We start from the raw sequence: 23,776 nt of genomic DNA on the forward strand, positions 1-23,776 counted from the left end.
GTATAATATCTCCCCACACACTGCCCCTCTATATAATATCCCCATACACACAATACCTCTCTGTATAATACTTCCCACACACTGCTCCTCGCAACACTTTCTTAAGAAAGAAGTAGTGGACACCACTGATTAATAAATATAAATAAAGGGAGGAGTGCTAACAAAAACTATGCAAAATGAATGTTAACATTGGAGGAAAAAAGTGCATAGTAAAAAAATGTGCACACTCAGCTATTTATATATAAACATGGCTTTTATTGATACAAAACACATAATGCTGACAAAAGCAAAGGTAAAAAACATGATTACAAGAGAAAAAGAATGTATGAAAGAGGGGGATGAACATAATAATCCTGTATTTATCCCCAGTGAAGTATCAGGGCCCTTATAATAGAATGCACAATAAATATCTAAACAAGGCAGCGTCCACAGATAAATAATATAATCCAAAAACACACAATACCTGGCTGTAGAGCCTCATCTTAAAGTAAAGGGTAGGTATTCAAGCTTTGTTTTTGTCAGCCAAGTTTATTTATATGATCCCCTACTGGTATATATCCCCATCCTGGGCTCCTCCTGTTATATATGTCCTTTTCCTGGTATATATGTCCCCAACCTGTATACAGTATATGTCCCCATCCTGGGCCCTTCTTGGTATGTATGTCCTCTTCCTGAATGGTAGAAGGTCTGCAAACCATATCATATGAAGACTGGCTAAAAGAACTAGGAATGTTTAGTTTGCAAAAGAGAAGGCTGAGAGGAGACTTAGTAGCAGTCTACAAATATGTGAAAGATGGTCACAGTGCAGAGTGAAGTACCCTATTTTCATAAGCACAAGGAAATACAAGAAGCAATGGCATGAAAATAAAAGGAAGGGGATTCAGATTAGACATTAGGAAAAACTTTCTGACAGTGAGGTCAGTCAGAGACTGGAACTGGCTACCACGGAAGGTCAATCATCAATGGTAATCTTCAAGTGGAAACTGGATAAACATATAGATGGGATTATTTAGGAAAATCTGCACTTGAAAAGGTTGGAACTGATAGCCTTTGAGGTTCTGACCTATTCTACCATTGTATGATTCTATGCTATATATGTGCCCATCCTGCTTTATTTGTCCCCTTCCCAGCATTTATATCCTCCTCCTGGTATAATGTCCACTTCCTGAGCCCCTCCTGGTATACAGTATATGTCCCCATTCTTGTTTATTTGTTTCTTTCCTGGTGTATATGTCCTCCTCCCGGTGTATATATATGTTCCCTTCCTGGGCCCTACCTGGTATATATGTCTCCATCCTGGTTTATTTGTCCCCACCCTGGTTTATATTTTCCCCATCCTGGGCCCCTCCTGGTATATATATCCCCCTCCTGGGCATATTCTGGTATATATGTCTCCATCCTGGTTTCTGTCCCCTTCCTGATATATATGTCCTCCTCCTGTTATATATGTTCTCTTCCTAAGCCCCTCCTGGTATATGGTATATGTGTCTGATGCAAGGAAAACCAAACAAAAACATTTTACTCACCCTCCCCGTCTCCCACGTCATGGGACATCCTCCCTGAGCTGCAATGCTCTACGCCACACAGCTAGCTGGTGAAGCAAGGCAGGGACTGGGGTCAGTGGGCCCCCCTCACCCAAGGCAATCATCCCTCTCCTATCTTCAGCTCACAGAAATACCTTTCACCTTTTGGCTTCTGTGTTCTCGCCATCTCTGCGGCTCTGCATTGCCTGCAGCACTGTGATGAGGTCGCAAAGTGATGACCTCATCCCGCTGCTGCACCCTTGGCAGGGGGATGATGGGCTGCTCTGCTCAATTGACCTTGCTTCAAGCACATTGCTAATTTGCATGCAATGACTCTGAAGCATTTCATATGCAAATTAGCTATGTGTAGTGGTAGTGACCAAAGCGATATGGCCGGGCCCTTCTGCTGTGACTGAGGCTGGGGATAGGGGGTCTGGCCGGGCCCTGGGCTTAATAAAGCTAAGTAATTACTCCAGGCCCAGCTGTGCCTTTCTCTTCACCAGGACCCATACACCAGTCATGGTTATCATGCCCTGATGGCGGCCCTGCACGGACTAACCGCAGGTCTCCCTATCTGAACTTGACAGCTCATAGACATTAATGAAAAAAGATAACCCCGGCACACTACAACTCCCAGAGAAAGGCAACATGCAAAATTTGTATGCAAAAAATTTTTTTTATTAATACAGTAACCTCTTGGGTGTTATTCAGAAAAAATGAATATGGTCCAACATACATGGACGTTTCGGCCATAGGCCTTCGTCAACATGGACTATTATCTGACAAATACATAAAAAGTTACAATCAGAAATACATTCATAATGGAAAGAAAAAATTCATATACCATCCAACATCATTTTTGTGACAAGGAAAAAGTAGCGAGGTAGAAACATAACGTGACATATAGTACATCTGACATCATATGTCCATAAAAATAAAAATAATATAAAATAAATAGTGGTAAATAGACGGTGCATATTCTAGGCCCAGGATGATCATAATGTGAGTTACGCCAGTGGTAAAGGTGTGTACCCAGCTTTATCTATGGAAGTCCGACCTGAGTAAAAGGGGGAAGAGAGAAAGGAGAAACGAGAAAATAAAGAGAGGAGAATAATGAACAAGAAAGGAGAGAGAAAAAAAGAAGAAAAAAGAAAAAAAGCAGCAGAGGGAAAAAGGCAGGAAATAAGGATAAGGAGGAAATAAAGAGCAGGAAGGAAAATAAGCGAAAAGATAAAAAAGGGGGGTAAAAAAAGGGGGCTGAAGAGGAGACAAGCCTATGGAGTGGCATGTAAGGTCAGCAAACGTAGCACTCACCGTGCAAACTCAAATGCATGTAGATACTCAATTTAAGAGGCTAGTAGTAATGGGGATGAATCAAATCTCCTATGTATTTTACTACAATGAAAAAATCCGTGTTAGCCAGACATAGCAAACAAACGTGATATACTCACAATTAATCTCTAATGTGTATTCTTTATATAGAAAATTACGGTACCTGAGTAGGTTCATATATCCCCAATCTAGGCAACATTAATCATCAGGTGTACTATTAGCACAGGAATTCTGTATAGGGTATATTGGTAAATGTGCTATATAGACAGACCCTAATAAAGAGAACCAAACCTCATGTTACGGACCATAATGGAGGAAGTGATACGTACATAACACCTTTAAAAGGATTTACCTATATGTAAGACGCCAAAAAAGAAGAACAGCGTACGTTGGGTCAGATAGCACAAGCACGTAATCTTAAGGTAACGTTTGAATTGAATCCTGTCTCCAAATGGATGGAACTACAACTATATAAAACAACATGCCCATGAGTGATAGAATATGACCAATAAGGTATATAACATAATTGTGTAGATAATAATAATTACCTGCTAGGAAGCAGTAAAATAAGAAAAAGAAAGATGTAGCCACTATTAGGCGAGCCTGCTCTGTGTCTATTTGATAGTTCTATGGTGGAAGTGAACAGTCATTAATGTTATAGCCTGTAACATTATCCTCCATCCAAAATTATACCATCATTAGATACAATACCTATAATGTCCTGCAAAGTGGGAGGATTGGAACCGGTAGCACCGGAGGTGTAAAATATCAGGACCTTATAACGACAAAGATGAAATAACATATGAGTAACATGTAATGTGGAGATGCTAGGAACAGAAGAAAATAGAAAAGAAGAAGGTTCGGCTGCCATTTACTTACTGAACCGTCGCTGAACGTGCGTTCTGTGTAAAGACTGCTGCACAGTGAGCTAAAACCAGCATGGAGACGGTTTAAAAGGGAAGTGAGGGCGGGTTCAGGATTACCATTTCCTGTATTTGGAATACAGGAAGTCAGGGCGGTGGAACGCACACCGCGCATGCGCAGTGTGCGTTCCCGGCCCGACTTCACTGACAAGTGTAAAAGTGACTGTGTCATGTGATGGGGAGGAGGAATTGCTGGGACAACACACAGATCGTGAGCTCTATTGGATGGAGGCCGGTCTGGCTCATCCTAAGTGCCTAGAGAGATACAGGAACGGTGCACATAGCCATGTGAGTGTAGATAGGTGCCACTTTATCAAAGAGTTAGTGTTTCTGCAAGAGAGAGAAAAAACGATGTCAACATATGAATAATTCAGAAACATGTGCGAGCATATATGCAAGTATGAATTACCTGTAAAGGAAATGAACCGCAACATATTGGACATGAGGAAATGCAAATTACATTACACACTATAAGGGAATCATACCCCCTTCATTTTATGTTTTTACAAAATGTGCCACCGCTCGATGTATTTACATATTTGATTGGCCCCAAAATGATAGGGGTTGGTTCAAAACCTGGGGATTTAATAAGAATCATGACACAGCTGTCTCATACTTCCTATTCAGACCAAACGGTTCTAGTGTGCCTAGAACATGTATCCATTTCGCCTCCTTATCTAGCAAGCGTCTCGTCCTATTGCCCCCCCTGCGTGCTAAATCGACATGATCAATGACCTGGAACTTCAACTGTGAAATCTGATGTCCGGTTGTTGAGAAGTGGTGGGGAATAGGTAACAGGGTATTCCCGCATCTAATGTCTGATTTGTGTCGGCTAATGCGGTCTCGGATATGCTGGGTGGTCTCCCCAACATATCCGAGACCGCAAGGGCACTTGATGTAATAGACAACATACGTACTATCACATGTATAAAAGCCCTTAATCTGGAAAGTTTTGCCCGTTCTGGCATGTGTAAAAAAGCTGCCTTTAGTCACATTAGCGCATTGTGCGCAGCCCAGACATGGGAAGGTGCCTTTCTGCTGTGTGTCAAAGAAAATCTGACGTGGGACCTTTTTAGTTGACCCGATGTCGGCGCGCACAAGATGGTTTCTTAAATTGGGTGATTTCTTATGACAGAAAAGAGGTAAGTCACGAAAAGATTCAATCTTGGGGTATGCAGTTTTTAAGAGGGGCCAGTGTTGACAAATAATTTTCCTCACTAGAGGTTGGAAAGGGTGATATGTGGTAATACACGTCAGTGGATTGTGTGATATATTACTCCGGCTGGATGTAGGGTGTGTGACCTCAGCTATCCTCTTAGGATAACCCCTCTGAATGAACTTCTGACTCATCTCGTTGTGGCGAAGAACTTTGGTCTCAGGTTTGCTGACAATCCTGTCAACACGCGTATGTTGGGAGATGGGAAGGGCTTTCTTAACATGTTTGGGATGATTGCTGGTATAGTATAGGAGGCTATTCCTATCGGTGGGCTTAACGTAAATGTCCGTCGTCAGGAGGCCGTCATCCTCAGCAATAACCGTGCAGTCCAGATAATTGATCTGGTGTCTATCATAATGAATAGAAAAGGTGAGTCCCGGCATGAACCCATTGAGGTCCGTAAAAAATTCCAACAGGATATTCAGTTCACCATCCCATACCATGAACACGTCATCGATGTATCTTCGCCACACCAGGGCGTGCTTGTTCATGAGTGGGTTGGGATGGATGAAATGATCCTCAAAGTAGGCCATAAAGATGTTTGCGTAAGGAGGCGCCATGTTACTTCCCATGGCGGTCCCCCTGCGCTGCATATAGAAACAATCCTGGAACATGAAATGATTCTTCTCCAATACTACTCTCAGGAGATCAAGGCAGAACTGCTTGTTGTCATTAGGTAAGGTCGTGAACTCATTTAGGAACCATTTGACTGCTGTGATACCTTCATCATGCATAATGCTGGTGTATAGACTATTGACGTCTAGTGTTACAAGGTATGCATTGATGGGAATGTGATGTAGGTCCTTGACAATCTCAAGGAAGTGCGAGGTGTCCTTCACGTATGAAGTTATCAGTGATATGAATGGGGATAATATTTTTTCAATAGTTTTTGCCAAGGGGGATAAAAGCGAGTCAGTCGAGGCCACTATCGGTCTACCCGGTGGACGTGTTAGATTTTTATGAATTTTGGGCAACGTGTAAAATACAGGTATGATAGGGTGTGGATTAATGAGGAAGTTGGCAAGCTTCTGATCAATAGTGCCTAATCGTAGATAATGTGCAGAGATGTCCTTAATCAAGGATAAGATCTGAAAAGTGGGATCTCTGGCTATGACCTCATAGGTACTAGTATCTGCCAATTGGCCTAGGATTTCGCTGACATAATATTCGCGGTCCAAGATGACCGTTGCCCCACCCTTATCGGCTGGCTTGATAATGATATTAGGGTTCTCCTTTAGACTCCTGATAGCCCTTGACTCTTCAGACTAAGATTGTGGCTAATGTGGAAGTCACCTCTATGTATTTTACTATTAAGCTCATCAACATCTCTGGTAACCAATGAGACAAAGGTCTCAACAGGGTGGTAGTGTCTCGGCGGCATGTACGTACTGGCCATACTCAGACCAAGATCTTTAGGGTTAAAACAGACACCACTCGCCACTGGAGGCCCAATTCTCATGTCACTATCATTAAAATGGACTTTTAGTCTTAAGGACCTAAAAAATTGATTCAATTCTTGTTCTACTTGGAAGGTATCATATTTTGCAGTAGGACTAAACGACAAACCCTTTTGCAAAACTAAGTGTTCTGCCGGCGATAGACTGTAGGAAGAGATATTATAGACGAGGTTGGAGTTACCTGTGACCGAGTCCATATCCGATTGTCTTGGTTGTTGGGATACCGGTCTCTTCCCCCGCCTGGTCTTCTTGTGGGTGGTCTCCGTTGTTCTAAAAAACTTGTCGACTGTCGAGGAACCCCATACTCTCCATCCGAATCGCTGGTAGAAATGTACCCGCCAAACCTGTAGGGACGCTGTGGTCGAAAATTTTCCCCAGATCGCCATCGGTATACTGTGCCCTTTGCGTAATCCTCCTGGTCTCTCAGGAACTTATGCCGTTTCTTAGTTTCTAGGTTGGAACGGAAACTTGTGATGAGGTTATTGGTTTTGGTCTTAAGCTGATCCAGATCAGAGGCTGACAAGGATTGTTTCAATTGTTCTTCAGTAGAACGTATACTTTCGGATATCTGCTGAATTTCCTGTTGTAGATATTCAATAGTTAGTATGATGACGTCCATCGAGCATTTATTGAGGATTGCCTCAAACTTGTCGCAAAAAAGTGGGTTGTCAGAAAAAAGTGTAGGTCTGAGAGACACTCTCAGGCCTCTAGGTATCCTTTTAGTACGGTGATACTCGGCTAGGGTCACCAGGTGAAGGTCGAGTGCCGCTTGTCTCTGTAGATCTCTCTCGTAGTTTCTACCCCGTAATTCCTCGGGGGGTATGACCAGAAACTTATTTGATGTAGTCACCTTAGAAACTATGGTAGAGGTTTCCTCATCATTATATGAAAATGTAGAAAAACTTGGTTGTGACATTTGTGAATACAAATGTTGGAGCGGGAGATCAGGAGCTAGAGCCAAAAACAGGCAATACTGAAAAGGGAAGCTCTGCGTCACTGATTAGTAGGTGCTCTAGGGTAAAATATGTCCATAGAAAAAAGATAACCCCGGCACACTACAACTCCCAGAGAAAGGCAACATGCAAAATTTGTATGCAAAAAATTTTTTTTATTAATACAGTAACCTCTTGGGTGTTATTCAGAAAAAATGAATATGGTCCAACATACATGGACGTTTCGGCCACAGGCCTTCGTCAACATGGACTATTATCTGACAAATACATAAAAAGTTACAATCAGAAATACATTCATAATGGAAAGAAAAAATTCATATACCATCCAACATCATTTTTGTGACAAGGAAAAAGTAGCGAGGTAGAAACATAACGTGACATATAGTACATCTGACATCATATGTCCATAAAAATAAAAATAATATAAAATAAATAGTGGTAAATAGACGGTGCATATTCTAGGCCCAGAATGATCATAATGTGAGTTACGCCAGTGGTAAAGGTGTGTACCCAGCTTTATCTATGGAAGTCCGACCTGAGTAAAAGGGGGAAGAGAGAAAGGAGAAACGAGAAAATAAAGAGAGGAGAATAATGAACAAGAAAGGAGAGAGAAAAAAAGAAGAAAAAAGAAAAAAGAAAAAAAGCAGCAGAGGGAAAAAGGCAGGAAATAAGGATAAGGAGGAAATAAAGAGCAGGAAGGAAAATAAGCGAAAAGATAAAAAAAGGGGGGTAAAAAAAGGGGGCTGAAGAGGAGACAAGCCTATGGAGTGGCATGTAAGGTCAGCAAACGTAGCACTCACCGTGCAAACTCAAATGCATGTAGATACTCAATTTAAGAGGCTAGTAGTAATGGGGATGAATCAAATCTCCTATGTATTTTACTACAATGAAAAAATCCGTGTTAGCCAGACATAGCAAACAAACGTGATATATCACGTTTGTTTGCTATGTCTGGCTAACACGGTAAAATGTAAAATGTAAAATGTAAAATGTAGTAAAATACATATGACTATAGCAATATAAATATGCATTACTGCTACGGAAAACATGCAAAAATTGAGAACACATCTTAACCCCTTAATGACCGCGGTTTAAATTACGTCCTTGCGGTCATAATGTTACTGCCCGCGGTCTGCCGGCAGCATCATGCTGCGATCGGCACATATCTCAGCTGATTTTCACAGCTGAGATGTGTGCCTGCTAAGCACGAGCAGAATCGTTATCTGCTCGTGCCGTTTAACCCCTTATATGGCGCTGTCAATATGTGACAGCGCCATTATAAGCGCGATCGTGGTAAACTTACCACCCGATACCGGAAGTCACGTGACGCGATCACGTGACTCCCGATAGTTGTCATGGTAGCACAGGGTCATGTGATGACTCCTGTACTACACCTGACTTGCTTTCACTTTCGCTGTGCCAGCGGCACAGCAAAAGAGAAAGAGAGCTTATCTGCTGTTTACAGCCTTGTAGCTGTGATCAGCAGATACTGCAGAGCGATCGAAATGCTGATCGCAATAGCCCCCTAGGGGGACTAGTAAAATAAAAAAAAAAAGTTACAAATTTTTTTTACAAAATGAAAAAAAACAAAAAAACCTAAAAGTTCAAATCACCCCCCAGTCGCCCCATTGAAAATTAAAGGGTTAAAGAAATAAAAAATATACACACATTTGGTATCGCCGCGTTCAGAAACGCCCGATCTATCAAAATATAAAATCAATTAATCTGATCACTATACGGCGTAGCGGCAAAAAAATTCCAAACGCCAAAACGATGTTTTTTTGTCGCCACAACTTTTGCGCAAAATGCAATAAGAGGCGATCGAAACGTAGCATCTGCGCAAAAATGGTACCGTTAAAAACGTCAGCTCGAGACGCAAAAAATAAGCTGTCATTGAGCCATAGATCCCGAAAAATGAGAACACTACGGGTCACGGAATATGGCGTAAAACGTGCGCCACTTTTTTCGGACAAACTTCCGATTTTTTTTTAAACACTTATATATAAGTAAACCTATACATGTTTGGTGTCTACGAACTCGCACTGACCTGAGGCATCACACCCACACATCAGTTTTACCATATAGTGAACACAGTGAATAAAATATCTCAAAAACCATAGTGCTATCGCACTTTTTTTGCAATTTTTCTGCATTTGGAATTTTTTTGCTGTTTTCTAGTACACTATATGGTAAAACTGATGGTTTCATTTAAAATTACAGCTCGTTCCGCAAAAAATGAGCCCTCACATGACCATATTAACTGAAAAATAAAAAAGTTACGTCTCTCAGAAAAAGAATGGCGAAAAAAAAAACCGGAAAGCGAAAAATCGGCCGGTCGTGAAGGGGTTAAAGTAAAGGGTAGGTATTCAAGCTTAGTTTTTGTCAGCCAAGTTTATTTATATGATCCTGTACTGGTATATATCCCCATCCTGGGCTCCTCCTGTCATATATGTCCTTTTCCTGGTATATATGTCCCCATTTTGGTATACAGTATATGTCCCCATCCTGGGCCCTTCTTGGTATGTATGTCCTCTTCCTGAATGGTAGAAGGTCTGCAAACCATGTTATATGAAGACTGGCTAAAAGAACTAGGAATGTTTAGTTTGAAAAAGAGAAGGCTGAGAGGAGACTTAGAGCAGTCTACAAATATGTGAAAGATGGTCACAGTGCAGAGTGAACCTCCCTATTTTCATAAGCACAAGGAAGTACAAGAAGCAATGGGATGAAAATAAAAGGAAGGGGATTCAGATTAGACATTAGAATAATTTTCTGACAGGTCAGTCAGAGACTGGAACTGGCTACCACGGAAGGTAGTAAGCTTGCCATCAATGGTAATCTTCAAGTTGGAACTGGATAAACATAGCTGGGATTATTTAGGAAAATCTGCACTTGAAGGGGGTTGGAACTGACGGCCTTTGAGGTTCTTTCCTATTCTACCATTGTATGATTCTATGGTATACATGTGCCCATCCTGGTTTATTTGTTCCCTTCCCAGCATTTATGTCCTCCTCCTGGTATAATGTCCACTTCCTGAGCCCCTCCTGGTATATATGTCCCCATCCTTGTTTATTTGTCCCTTTCCTGGTGTATATGTTCTCCTCCTGGTATATATATGTTCCCTTCCTGGGCCCCTCCTGGTACCCATGTCTCCATCCTGGTTTATTTGTCCCCACCCTGGTCTATATTTTCCCCATCCTGGGCCCCTCCTGGTATATATATCCGCCTCCTGGCCACATTCTGGTATATACAGTTAGGTCCAGAAATATTTGGACAGTGACACAAGTTTTGTTATTTTAGCTGTTTACAAAAACATGTTCAGAAATACAATTATATATATAATATGGGCTGAAAGTGCACACTCCCAGCTGCAATATGAGAGTTTTCACATCCAAATCGGAGAAAGGGTTTAGGAATCATAGCTCTGTAATGCATAGCCTCCTCTTTTTCAAGGGACCAAAAGTAATTGGACAAGGGACTCTAAGGGCTGCAATTAACTCTGAAGGCGTCTCCCTCATTAACCTGTAATCAATGAAGTAGTTAAAAGGTCTGGGGTTGATTACAGGTGTGAGGTTTTGCATTTGGAAGCTGTTGCTGTGACCAGACAACATGCTGTCTAAGGAACTCTCAATTGAGGTGAAGCAGAACATCCTAAGGCTGAAAAAAAAGAAAAAAATCCATCAGAGAGATAGAAGACATGCTTGGAGTAGCAAAATCAACAGTCGGGTACATTCTGAGAAAAAAGGAACTGACTGGTGAGCTTGGGAACTCAAAAAGGCCTGGGTGTCCACGGATGACAACAGTGGTGGATGATCGCCGCATACTTTCTTTGGTGAAGAAGAACCCGTTCACAACATCAACTGAAGTCCAGAACACTCTCAGTGAAGTAGGTGTATCTGTCTCTAAGTCAACAGTAAAGAGAAGACTCCATGAAAGTAAATACAAAGGGTTCACATCTAGATGCAAACCATTCATCAATTCCAAAAATAGACAGGCCAGAGTTAAATTTGATGAAAAACACCTCATGAAGCCAGCTCAGTTCTGGAAAAGTATTCTATGGACAGATGAGACAAAGATCAACCTGTACCAGAATGATGGGAAGAAAAAAGTTTGGAGAAGAACGGGAACGGCACATGATCCAAGGCACACCACATCCTCTGTAAAACATGGTGGAGGCAACGTAATGGCATGGGCATGCATGGCTTTCAATGGCACTGGGTCACTTGTGTTTATTGATGACATAACAGCAGACAAGAGTAGCCGGATGAATTCTGAAGTGTACCGGGATATACTTTCAGCCCAGATTCAGCCAAATGCCGCAAAGTTGATCGGACGGCGCTTCATAGTACAGATGGACAATGACCCCAAGCATACAGCCAAAGCTACCCAGGAGTTCATGAGTGCAAAAAAGTGGAACATTCTGCAATGGCCAAGTCAATCACCAGATCTTAACCCAATTGAGCATGCATTTCACTTGCTCAAATCCAGACTTAAGACGGAAAGACCCACAAACAAGCAAGACCTGAAGGCTGCGGCTGTAAAGGCCTGGCAAAGCATTAAGAAGGAGGAAACCCAGCGTTTGGTGATGTCCATGGGTTCCAGACTTAATGCAGTGATTGCCTCCAAAGGATTCACAACAAAATATTGAAAATAAAAATATTTTGTTTGGGTTTGGTTTATTTGTCCAATTACTTTTGACCTCCTAAAATGTGGAGTGTTTGTAAAGAAATGTGTAGAATTCCTACAATTTCTATCAGATATTTTTGTTCAAACCTTCAAATTAAACGTTACAATCTGCACTTGAATTCTGTTGTAGAGGTTTCATTTCAAATCCAATGTGGTGGCATGCAGAGCCCAACTCGCAAAAATTGTGTCACTGTCCAAATATTTCTGGACCTAACTGTATGTCCCCATCCTGGTTTCTGTCCCCTTCCTGATATATATATGTCCTCCTCCTGTTATATATGTTCTCTTCCTAAGCCCCTCCTGGTATATGGTATATGTGTCTGATGCAAGGAAAACCAAACAAAAACATTTTACTCACCCTCCCCGTCTCCCACGTCATGGGGCATCATCCCTCAGCTGCAATGCTCTACGCCACACAGCTAGCTGAAGCAAGGCAGGCACTGGGGTCAGCGGGCCCCCCTCACCCAAGGCAATCATCCCTCTCCTATCTTCAGCTCACAGAAATACCTTTCACCTGGGCAATGGGCAATTTTATGTGAATCCAACAGCCATCAGTCTTTTTCTTTGATTACAGGGTTATGCCTTCTGATTGAGCACTCCTGCTCTTCAGCCTCAGGCGATTTTAGTTCTCCATTTGCAGGTTCCTGTCCGCCCATAAATTGGTGGGTTTTTAATCCAAAGAGAGGCATTATAGTAGAGGCATTAGTTTGATAGGGACCCAACAATAAGATACTCGATACTCTGTCGGGAGATGCACATGCTGTATGTGTCTATGTGCGGCCACCCACTGGGTATGAGTGTGGTTTGGCTAGAATGTCAGAATGATGCATTGATTTTGTATCATGAAAAGTTGGAAGTCCTTAATGGAATTGGGTGGAAAGTGAAGAGTGGACACGTCTGTGAGCGCCTAACTCCTAAAGGCATAGACGTGCATTTTCATATTGTCTAAGTGCACCTGACACTTTACTTTCTGCATATATCATTATTGGCTAACACTACACAAGTTTATTTTTCTGTATAACTGTGTCATTTTCATTAATTACACATATGATAGAATAGTACTGCTCAGTGCTCACCAGTGCAAATCTCTACGTACCTCTCTTCACTGACCATATTCATAATTTTAGCCACTAGATGGCACTGTATCAGACTGAACATTTCTCCCCAAAATTTAAAAGTATTGCCTATTGCTAAACCTATGCATTGAGGACCCCAGGCAGTTTAGAAGGTGTGGGCCCCCTTAGAAGGTGTGGGCTCCCCCAGCCCAGTGTATTATGTGATATGTCACACGATCCCCTTGATAGATCTTATTATTAACACACAGGGACATATCTACAGGCATAAAATGGGAAAGACTATTTTTTCCCCTTATGTACAGCCCTGTACATAACATAGCACTGTCTACAAGTAATAGAACAGAGGTGGAAAATTAATGTTTCAGAGGGGCCATGTGACTATTGGGGAGGGCTGAACTAAACAGCTGAAATTAATTCTGCTCAATATTAATATATTATAATCATTATGTTATATTAATATTAATTTTAACGCTTAATATTGAACAGAATTAAGTATGCTAACATCCCCATAGTACGGGCCCTCAGATAGCCCCTATATACAGTATGAGCCCACATACAGCCCCCTATATACAGTATGAGCCCCCACACAGCCTCCTATATACAGTATGAGACCTCACATAGCCACTCTCTACAGTATGAGCCTACATACAGCCCCCCTATATACATTAAGAGCCACCACATAGCCTCCTATATATAGTATGAGCCCACATACAGCCCCCTATATACAGTATGAGCCCCCACACAGCCTCCTATATAGAGTATGAGACCTCACATAGCCACTCTCTACAGTATGAGCCTACATACAGCCCCCCTATATACATTAAGAGCCACCACATAGCCTCCTATATATAGTATGAGCCCCCACATAGCCTACTATATACAGTATGAGCCCTAACATAGCCTCCTATATACAGTATGAGCTCCCACACATTCTCCTATATAGAACATGAGCCCCCACATAGCCTCCTACATACAGTTTGAGTCCTCACACATCATCCTATATACAGTATTAGCCCCCACACAGCCCCCTAGAAACAGTATGAGCCCCTACACATACTCCTATATACAGCAAGAGCCGCCACATAACCTCCTATATATAGCATGAGCCCTCATATAGTCTACTATAAACAGTATGAGCCCTAACATAGCCTCCTATATACAGTATGAGCCCCCACATAGCCTACTATATACAGTATGAGCCCTAACATAGCCTCCTATATACAGTATGAGCTCCCACACATTCTCCTATATAGAACATGAGCCCCCACATAGCCTCCTACATACAGTTTGAGTCCTCACACATCATCCTATATACAGTATTAGCCCCCACACAGCCCCCTAGAAACAGTATGAGCCCCTACACATACTCCTATATACAGCAAGAGCCGCCACATAACCTCCTATATATAGCATGAGCCCTCATATAGTCTACTATAAACAGTATGAGCCCTAACATAGCCTCCTATATACAGTATGAGCCCCCACATAGCCTACTATATACAGTATGAGCCCTAACATAGCCTCCTATATACAGTATGAGCTCCCACACATTCTCCTATATAGAACATGAGCCCCCACATAGCCTCCTACATACAGTTTGAGTCCTCACACATCATCCTATATACAGTATTAGCCCCCACACAGCCCCCTATAAACAGTATGAGCCCCTACACATACTCCTATATACAGCAAGAGCCGCCACATAACCTCCTATATATAGCATGAGCCCTCATATAGTCTACTATAAACAGTATGAGCCCTAACATAGCCTCCTATATACAGTATGAGCCCCCACATGGCCTACTATATACAGTATGAGCCCTAACATAGCCTCCTATATACAGTATGAGCTCCCACACATTCTCCTATATAGAACATGAGCCCCCACATAGCCTCCTACATACAGTTTGAGTCCTCACACATCATCCTATATACAGTATTAGCCCCCACACAGCCCCCTATAAACAGTATGAGCCCCTACATATACTCCTATATACAGCAAGAGCCGCCACATAACCTCCTATATATAGGATGAGCCCTCATATAGTCTACTATAAACAGTATGAGCCCTAACATAGCCTCCTATATACAGTATGAGCCCCCACATAGCCTCCTATATATAGTATGAACCCCCATATATTCTCCTATATAGAACATGAGCCCCCACATAGCCTCTTATATTCAATGTGAGCCCTCACAAATCCTTCTATATACAGTATGAGCTCTCACATAGCCTCCTACATACAGTTTGAGTCCTCATACATCCTCCTATATACAGTATTAGCCCCCACACAGCCCCTCTATATACAGTATGAGCCCCCACACATACTCCTATATACAGCATGAGCCCCCACATAACCCCTTAAATAAAACATACTCATCTTGCTTCCATTCCCTCTGGGCTCCATGTCTTCTTGATGCTGATGCGTATATGCTTGTGTCGGTGTCGGCTGATGGCACCATCACGCCAGCAATGGCGGCTCTCCCGGAGCTGTGCTGCTGTTCTGCATTGCCAGTAGTTTCCTCTGCTCAGAGATCTGCGCCTAGGGAATCGGAGTGAGGTGAGTATGCATTACAATACAAAACAATATAATGAGAGCAATCTGGCCATGGCCTGCCCCCCCAGAGCCTTGGGCCCCGGGCTGTAGCCCAGATTGCTCTCATTATAATCTGCCTATGCAGAAAAGGGACAGAAGACGTGTTCACTCCGCGCTGCTGCTGCTGAAGACTTTCCAAGGGAAGATCCAGGACTCAATCAATTTCAAAGCTTCTTCTTCTTCAGGAAAACAACCAGTACCTAGATTTTCCTGAAGAAGAAGCTTGTAATGGCTTTGAAATGCGTTGAATAAAAGCCACTTATCTCCACTGGTGAGTCCTGGATCTTCCTTTGGAAAGTCTTCAGCAGCAGCGCGGAGTGAACACGTCTTCTGTCCTTTCTCTGCATTGTCTGCATTGTCTTGTGCACTCATGAATCTGCAGAAGCTGCTCCATTATTAAGCACATCTTGTGTGTCACACAACTTGAAAAGGTGAGTGTACCTTTTTCTCTTTTTTTCCGTTTATACCACATAAGACCCTATTTTGCGCCTTTGCTCCTTAGTGTTCTTTTATAATCCGCCTATGAATGAGGTTCTGTTGGTTCGGAGTTCTATATAAATATCGGTTAGGTAATTCTAGCTGTCTGGTTAAAGTAACGGTATAGGATGAACCAATTTGGGATTTTAGTAATGTATATGTTTTTGGGGGTTTTTGCCTAAAAGCTCATTCAGACATCCGATTTTTCCACACACAAGAAAAAAGGACTGTTTTTTTATCAGCTTTTGATCAGAATTTGGTATGAGTGCTATCAGTTTTTCTCGTACGTGGAGAAGAAAACAAGTTTCTCCACCTTCTCCTTTCGGACAGTCTGTGAAAATCAGACCTTTAAGTGCTATCTGATTTTTCTCACGGACCCATAGATTTGCATTGCCGATTTTGATCCAGCTCATGGATCAAAATCAGACATATCTCTTCGATTTTATTTGGACCGCACAGTCCGCGAGAAATCACAGACATGTGAATAGCCTCTTAAGGGGGCTTTACACGCTACGATATCGTTAATGTTTGGTCGCCGGGGTCAAGTTGTTAGTGACGCACATCCGGCGTCATTAACGATATCGCAGCGTGTGACACTGACCAGCGACCTTAGGCGACCTCAAAAATGGTGAAAATCGTTCACCATGGAGAGGTCGTCCCAAAGTCAAAAATCGGTAAGGGTTGTTTAGCGTTGTGGTTCATCGCTCATGCGGCAGCACACATCGCTATGTGTGACACCGCATGAGCGAGGAACATCTCCTTACCTGCCGCCGGCCCCAATGAGGAAGGAAGGAGGTGGGCGGGATGTTACGTCCTGCTCATCTCCGCCCCTCTGCTTTGATTGGCCGGCCGCTGTGTGACATTGCGGTGACGTCGCTGTGATGCCGAACGTCCCTCCCCCTTGAAGGAGGGATTGTTCGGCAGTCACAGCGACGCCGCCGACCAGGTAAGTATGTGTGACGCTGCGTAGCGATAATGTTCGCTATGGCAGCGATCACAAACAATCGCATGCGCGACGGGGGCGGGTACTTACACGCTCGCTATCGCTAGAAATTGCTAGCGATATCGCTAAGGTGTAAAGCCCCCTTTAAGGCTGCTTTATACCAGACAATCTATCATGCGATAGATCGTCGGGGTCACGGTTTTTGTGACGCACATCCGGCATCGCTGGCGATGTCGGCCTGTGTGACACCTCCTAGCGACGCAGTATCGCTCACAAATCGTGAGTCGTGTACTGCTTGCTAGGTTCCATAATATCGTTTAATTTAGTTGTTCATCGTTTCCGGGGTAGCACACGCCGCTCCGTGTGACACCACGGGAACGATGAACAGCAGCTCACCTGCGTCACGCGGCCGCCGCCGGCTATGTGAAGGAAGGAGGTGGGCGGGATGTTTACGTCCCACTCATCTCCGCCCCTCCGCTTCCATTGGCCGGCGGCCGTGTGACGTCACTGTGACGCCGAACGTCCCTCCCATTCCAGGAAGTCGACGTTCGCCGCCCACAGCGAGGTCGCACGAGAGGTAAGTATGTGTGACGGGGGTTACTGACTTTGTGCGACACGGGCAGCGATTTGCCCGTGACGCAAAAAGGACGGGGGCGGGTACGATCGATTGTGAAATTGCACAATCGGTCGTACCGTGTAAAGCAGCCTTTAGACTATCACAGGTAGGAGTACTATCCATGTTTTTCAAAAATCGGACGTCTGAATGAAGCCTTAGGATATGTTCATATGTTCAAATTTCCTTTCACGCATTGCCAGAAGAACAGACAATTGGAATTCATCTGCAAAACAGATACATTGCAATACTGATGTAAACAGTAGCAGAGGGAACCCAATATTATGGGGTTTGACTGTGTTCTGTTTTGTGTTAATATTTTACAACAGAAGAATAAGTTACGCAAGTCTTCCCAAAATGACATCATAATAATCAATGGAATGTCATTGCTTCTATATATAGTATATTAATAATAATAATAATAATAATAATAATAATAATAATAATAATCCATTTTGCATATTCTGATTGTCTATTCTTCTAAACTCTCAGATGAAGCTTTCCAAGCGAAACGCCTGTCGAAACGCTGATCTTTTCTTCCTTCCATTCTACCGTATATCACTTTGACTATATTGCTAGGGTAACTTGTTCGTGTTCCTGCTTCAAGACCTTTACTACTTGTTTGCTTATCCTGACACCCTACATATATTAATTTAGTCAATCAATGCCTTATATCCTTTGTCTTTACTTTATTACTCCATTTGCTATATTGTTTCTTTTTGTCAGCATTGAAATATTTCTTTCTTGCTTGTTTTTTCTTTTTCTTTCTTGCTTGCTTCTTTCTTTCTTTCTTTCTTGCTTTTTCTTTCTTTCTTGCTTCTTTCTTTCTTGCTTGCTTTTTTCCTTTTCTTTCTTGCTTGCCTGCTTTTTTCTTTTTCTTTTTTGTTTCTTGCTTTTCTTCTTTCTTGGTTTTTTTTTTGCTTTTTCTTTCTTTCTTGCTTGCTTTTTTCTTTTTCTTTCTTGCTTTCTTGCTTGCTTTCTTCTTTCTTTCTTGTATCTCTCTTTCTTGCTTTTTTCTTTTTCTTTCTTTCTTGCTTGCTTTTTTCTTTTTCTTTCTTGCTTTTTCTTTCTTTCTTGCTTCTTTCGTTCTTACTTGCTTTTTTCTTTTTCTTTTTTTCTTGCATTTTTCTTTTTCTTTCTTTTTTGCCTGCTTTTTTCTTTTTTGTTTCTTGTTTTTTTTCTTTCTTTCTTTTTCTTTCTTGCTTGCTTGCGTCTTTCTTTTTTTCTCTCTTGCTTCTTTCTTTTTTTTTTCCCTTTTCTTTCTTGCTTGCTTTTTCCTTTCTTTCTTGCTTCCTTCTTTCTTTCTTTCCCTCTTGCTTGCTCTTTTTTTCTTGCTTGCTTTTTTCTTTCTTTCTTTCTCTCTTTCTTTCGTTCTTTATTTGTCTTTTTCTTTCTTTCTTTCTTTTTTTCTTTCTGTCTTTTTCTTTCTTTCTTTCTTACTGCTATCTTGTGGTAGACATTGAACTCGCAGGGTGTAAATTTTTTATCCAGGTGTTTTCCAATTCCTTTTATTTTATCTCTATTCTTAAAAACTCGTGTTATTTCCATATTGATACTGTTAAAGTAATTTATTTTATGTTAAATTTAATAGTAAAGATGTGTCCTTATCTTAAATATTTGCCTTGTACTTCTTTCTCTTGATAGGTGTTGCGAATAAATGGAACAGACAGACGGAATGTGTTAATGGAAATGTGAACTTAGCCTTACTGGTGATTTCTAGACATACACAGTATTTTATATATATATTTAGCTCCTCATACAAACTGGTTCAAAGTTGTTTGATAGCTGCTTTCCTCTCTGGCTTAGAAAGGGGGTGTCACAAGTAGATGAATGGTTCTACGTAGTATTGACCTCTCTGGTGAATTTACCATTGGTGCAATCTGTGCAGCTACACTGGGTCCGAAGAAATAAGGGGGCAACATCTATCTACGAAACAGCAAATCCCCTTACTCTCATACACATCATAGGACTGTAAAGGACCCATGTATTATTTATGCAGAGGGTCCTCTTCTGTCTGTGACCACCTCTGACTCAACAACAGTGCTATCAGTGACTGCACTCAGTTCTATCAAATTTGCACCCAGTTCTTTAAATTTCACCCAGGGATTTGCCTTTGAAAGGCTTTAGTTATATGGCAAAATTCCCACTGTGCATTGCATTTGTCATGGTTTTCTCTCTGAATTATGAGACTAGTGCCAGATTCAGGGCTTGAGAGTCATTTACATGCTATGCTCTCAATATTAAATGTATTTCCTTTCTTTGGCAGTCTTAGGGTTAATGACAGTTTTCCTTACCAACAGATTTACCTTTTCAGGTGTTTCCGATTTGGAACAACTCCGAGTCCCTATATTTACCCTCTACTCCCTGTAGAGAGCACCGGGTATACTGAGTCAACAATCTGAGACTTGGCCTGGAGGTGGAAGTTGGAACCCATTCTGTCTGTTGTGGTATAGGCATGGTGCCTGACTGTAGCCAAGAAGATTGAGTTTATACTTTGGTGATTCCCCTGTTTGTTTTCCATCCCTGGTGTGTTGTTTTAGTGTATCAGTGGGACTAGTGATCCTTACCTGCCTACTCACTAGCCAGGACTATTGTAGGGTCTCTCAGGGCTTCAGGTTCCTGCTCGGCACAGGTGAGGAATCAGTACAGGGACTGGCTAGGAGCGCAGAATACTTTTGCAGGTAAGTGAAGGAGGTGTCCTTTCTATTCTCTCACTAGCGCTAAGGCCCACCGTTGTTAATGTGCCCCGGTGTACCCCTTGTTTGTCATGGTGAAACCTCTGTTTGTCGTGTGTTTTGCCCCACGCCAGACCTTCCCCAAGGCCGTGCGTGACAGCATCATCTATTAATCTGGAGCAGTTTAAACAACAGTTCGGACCTTACAACGTTTTACAAAAGTGTTGGGCACACTACCGTTGGGCTTGACAAAGAACACGGGTTGCGTTCGAAACACGTTCTCCTGTATTGCAATTTTCCTTCCATGTTGGATGCTGTATTTTAAAGGACGAAATAAAATTTGGATTTTATTAACCTTCCACAATTCTAAAACCTTGTTCACTTTATCTAACAAGGGTTTTGTATTTTGGCCCAAACCAAATGTATTTTGAGCAGAAATTCACTTTGTATCTCAAATTGATCATCAGAAAAACAAAATTAGTTAAGATGGGTGAAATATAGAAGTAATGTGAGTCAATCAGAAGAATTCCAACTGCTCAATATCTACATTGCAGAAATGTAAGCTGAGTTATTTTGCCTATTGAAGAAAATACCAAGTTTAGTATGTGTTTAATATATTTTATTGATCCCTGGCAAATATTTTTGTGCTAGTGTTTTCTATTTTATCAGAGAAGACACACACATTCTGCAATATAAGCTTCAGGCAACGGAGCTCCTTACGTTTATATCTATTCTCCCTCTAGTGGTTAAACATCACTAAGACATCGGCATTTTCTTGCTCAATTAAAAAAAAACAAAACTCAACACATGTAACAGAAATAAAAAAGGGAACTATAAAATGAACATTTATACGTCCCTGTGCACATGTACTGTCTTACGAAGTGATAACTCTTCGGGCGGCTTCCTAGTGGAAGTCTCCATACTTGAAGGGTTATTCCCATCTCCCAGATTCTATCCCAATATACATTGGCTACGGAAAGTATTCAGACCCCTTTAAATTTTTCACTCTTTGTTTCATTGCAGCCATTTGGTAAATTTAAAAAAGTTCATTTTTTTTCTCATTAATGTACACTCTGCACCCCATCTTGACAGAAAAAAAAACAAAGGTAGAAATTTTTTCAAATTTATTAAACAAGAAAAACTGAAATATCACATGGTCATAAGTATTCAGACCCTTTGCTCAAATACTCATACTTAAGTCACATGCTGTCCATTTCCTTGTGATCCTCCTTGAGATGGTTCTACTCCTTCATTGGAGTCCAGCTGTGTTTAATCAAACTGATAGGACTTGATTTTGAAAGGCGCACACCTGTCTATATAAGACCTCACAGCTCACAGTGCATGTCAGACCAAATGAGAATCATGAGGTCAAAGGAACTGCCCAAGAAGCTCAGAGACAGAATTGTGGCAAGGCACAGATCTGGACAAGATTACAAAAGAATTTCTGTAGTACTCAAGGTTCCTAAGAGCACAGTGGCTTCCATAATCCTTAAATGGAAGAAATTTAGGACCACCAGAACTCCTCCTAAACCTGGCCGTCCAGCAATTGTGGGACAAGAGCCTTGGTGAGAGAGGTAAAGAAGAACCCCAAGATCGCTGTGGCTGAGCTCCAGAGATGCAGTAGGGAGATGGGAGAAATTTCCACAAAGTCACCTATCACTGCAGCCCTCCACCAGTCGGGACTTTATGGCAGAGTGGCCTGACGGAAGCCTGTCCTCAAGACATGAAAGCCATCATAGAGTTTGCAAAAAACACATGAAGGACTCCCAGACTATGAGAAATAAGATTCTCTGCTCTGATCAGACGAAGATAGTCTTTTTGGTGATAATTCTAAGCGGTATGTGTGGAGAAAACGAGGCACTGCTCATCACCTGCCCAATACAATCCCAACAGAGAAACATGATGGTGGCAGCATCATTATAAGGGGGTGTTTTTCAGCTGCAGGGACAGGACGACTGGTTGCAATTGAAGGAAAGATGAATGTGGCCAAGTACAGAGATATCCTGGAAGAAAATCTCTTCCAGAATACTCTGGACCTCAGACTTGGCCGACGATTCACCTTCCAAAAAGACAATAACCTTAAGCACACAGCTAAAATAACAAAGGAGTGACTTCAGAACAACTCTGTGACCATTGTTGACTGGCCCAGCCAGAGCCCTGACCTAAACCCAATTGAGCATCCTTGGAGAGACCTGAAAATGACTGTCCACCAACGTTCACTATCCAACCTGACGGAAATGGAGAGGATCTGCAAGGAAGAATGGCAGAGGATCCCCAAATCCAAAAACTTGTGAAAAACTTGTTGCATCATTCCCAAGAAGACTCATGGCTGTACTAGCTCAAAAGAGTGCTTCTACTCAATCCTGAGCAATGGGTCTGAATACTTATGACCATGTGATATTTCAATTTTTCTTTTTTAAAATATTTGCAAAAATTTTTACATTTCAGTTTTTTTCTGTTAAGATAAGGTGCAGAGTGTACATTAATGAGAAAAAAAATGAACTTTTTTGAATTTACCAAATGGCTGCAGTGAAACAAAGACTGAAAAATGTAAAGGGGGTCTGAATACTTTCCGTACCCACTGTGTATATTATATATATATACACATATATATATATATATATATATATATATATATATGCATATGTATCTTTATATAATTGCCTTATTCTGTCTGTCTGTCTGTCTGTCTTGCTCCAAAATTGTGTCCTTACAGTGACAACCGTCGTATTGGCCGCTAGGCTTGGCCCCGCCCCCCACACGGATTGGCCGCTCGGCTCCGCTTGGCCCCGCCCCCCGCATGGATTAACCGTTTGACCAGGCCCGCCCGCCGCACGCGATGCCCGCTAGGCCACGCCCCCCGCACGTGATGCCCGCTAGGCCATGCCCCCACACGATTTCCGCTAGGCCACGCCCCCACATGTGATGCACGCTAGGCCACGCCCCCCGCACGCGATGCACGCTAGGCCACGCCCCCCGCACGCTAGGTCACGCCCCCACGCGTTGCCCGCTAGGCCACGCCCCCCACACGCTATGCCCGCTAGGCCACGCCCCCCACACGCGATGCCAATTCAGAATGGGGGGATGAAACACGATGGGTGGTGTGCAGCATGGGGGATGGAGCACGATGGGGGGTACAGCATGGGGGTTGGACCACGATGGGGGGTGCCCAGAATGGGGGGATGAAACACGATGGGGGGTGTGCAGCATGGGGGATGGAGCACGATGGGGGGTGCAGCATGGGGGATGGAGCACGATGGGGTGTGCGCAGCATGGGGGATGGAGCACGATGGGGGGTGCAGCATGGG

The sequence above is a fragment of the Anomaloglossus baeobatrachus genome, chromosome 8, assembly GCF_048569485.1.
Source record: "Anomaloglossus baeobatrachus isolate aAnoBae1 chromosome 8, aAnoBae1.hap1, whole genome shotgun sequence".
NCBI classification, from domain to species: Eukaryota; Metazoa; Chordata; class Amphibia; order Anura; family Aromobatidae; genus Anomaloglossus; species Anomaloglossus baeobatrachus.